Raw genomic sequence first — 2,329 nt, forward strand, 5'->3', positions numbered from 1 at the left:
AAAGAAAACTTCCGAAGTCATTAGAAAGACAACAGTGACTGCCAATCTCCACCTGTCCCTAAAGGATTGTTCTCACGGGAGCTGGGAGAACTTGCCAGGATGGTGGCCTGTGCCAGGAAATGCCACAAATGGAATTGAAACTTCCTTCTTCCCAAAGTAAAAGCTATGGGTATTAGGACTCCTACTAGGACAAGAAGGACGTTCAATAAATAATGACATAAAAATGAATACCAAGAAGTCTGTACATTGATACAATTGATTTGGCATTCTGTCCAAATAGCTTAATAACTCACAGTGTGTAAAGATATGAGTTCATAGCCATAGGTAAGTACTTGTTAATTTTTTGTTTGTCTGTTTTTCTGTTTTTTTCGAGACAGGATTTCTCTGGTGTTTTGGTGCCTGTCCTGGATCTCGCTTTGTAGACCAGGCTGGCCTCGAACTCACAGAGATTCACCTGGTTCTGCCTCCCAAGTGCTGGGATTAAAGGCATGGGCCACCACTGCCCTGCACTTGTTAATTATTAAACACAGTTAAGATTTCTTCCTTTTCTCCTTTAGAATTATTTTATTAAATCATAAATGTACAACAGCTTCTTAACTCTATGTGAGCACTTAAATTTTTAAAGGAAAAACGTTATGTCTTATTACACCATGATCCTGGCTAATAGCTTTTCAAATTTTTTGAGAAAAATCTTAAAAAAGGTTTCACATGTCATCTGAAACTTATAAATTTAACATTATCAAAGAAGGAATGCTTCTACACTCTTACAAAGACCACTAGAAAAAAACAACAATTAAAAAGCTAAGAAACTGTCTCAAAGGCATTTTTTTACAATCCTTCCTACACAGTAATGTTATTAAATAATCCAATCCATTCACAAAATGGCTCTCTGCATCTGCTCTGGTGTTTTCTGCCATATGACTGCATATTTATGCATGACCGAGATAGGAGTTTCTTTAACATTGTTATTTTGATAACCTGAAGCTGTTCTGTTACCTCTGGGTTCTCATCCTCTCCTGTTTATACAGTGAAGCCCACGGTAAGTAGGAAGCAGCTCAGTATCGGCTCCTCCCACCATAGCCCCACTTCCTCCACTTCCTCCAGGACCACAGTTTCCCCCACCACATGGTCCTCCCATGTTCCTGCCAACACCAAAGTTTCCACTCTTCATTGGGCCATAGTTAGAAGGTTGCTGGTTATAATTTCCAAAATCATTGTAATTTCCACTTCCATAATTTCCTCCTCCATAGTTGTTATAACTACCTCTGTAGCCCTCACCCTGCTTGCCATATCCAGGTCCTCCACCACCATATCCTTCTCTTCCTCCTCCATAACCAGGGCTACCTCCAAAATTGCCACCTCCAGATCCTCCTCCATACCATTATAGCCATCCCCAAAGCCATGTCCACTTCCATAACCATCAGATCCTCCCCCTAAAGTTGCTTCCTGGTCCTGGTCCACCACCATGAGAATCCCCAAAACCAAAGTTTCCTCCTCTTCCCCTCCTTGAACTTTGGACTTCCTGCATTTCTTATCTAGACAATGCCTTTCTAACTTCTGCATTGTGACCATTGATGGTGTGATATTTTTGCAATACAATTTTATTCACAGGTTCATGGTCATCAAAAGCAGCAAAGCCAAAGCCTCTTTTCTTCCCAGATTGCCTATCAGTAATTATTTCAATAGTGTCAATTTTTCCATATTCTTCAAAATAATCTCTAAGGTGGTGTTCCTCAGTATCTTCTTTAATTCCACCAATGAACGGCTTCTTCACAGTCACATGGACATCTGGCTTTCCAGACTCCTCTCTTGCTACAGCACGTTTTGGCTCAACTACCCTGCCATCAATTGAGGCCTTTCAGCCATGGCAGCATCAACCTCGGCCATGGAGGAGAAAGTTACAAAACCAAATCCTCTTGATCTCTTGCTTGCAGGTTCTCTCATAACCACACAGTCTGTGAGCTTTCCCCATTGCTCGTAGTAGTTTCTCAAACTTTCCTCTGTGGTTTCAAAGCTTAAGCCACCAATAAAGAGTTTACGGAACTGTTCCTTTTCTCTCTTTTTCCTCTCCAAAGGAACAGTTTCTGAAGTTTTCTCCATTGCGGACTCAGTTGCTTCAGCCCGATTTCCCGCAGCCCAGCAAGATGAGAAAGACCTCCACGGACGAACTCGCACTGGACTCGCACAGGACTCTTCCTAATGCTGTAGGGAGAGCAGCCGCTGCTCCAAGACACTGCGCCACGGGGAACACCTGCATACAGGACCTTGTGCCGCTGCTACTTAAGATTTCTTCTTAAGTAGGTCTTTTAAGAATACTTCAATAAATTGC

General features: G+C 42.1%; 1 pseudogene; it reads right to left on the bottom strand.

Annotated features, from left to right (window-relative positions):
- Positions 1-1,055: 1,055 nt before the first annotated feature.
- On the bottom strand, positions 1,056-2,100 carry LOC118571840 (annotated as a pseudogene).
- Positions 2,101-2,329: the final 229 nt, after the last annotated feature.

This window comes from Onychomys torridus, chromosome 21 (genome assembly GCF_903995425.1).
Source record: "Onychomys torridus chromosome 21, mOncTor1.1, whole genome shotgun sequence".
In the NCBI taxonomy this organism is placed as follows: domain Eukaryota; kingdom Metazoa; phylum Chordata; class Mammalia; order Rodentia; family Cricetidae; genus Onychomys; species Onychomys torridus.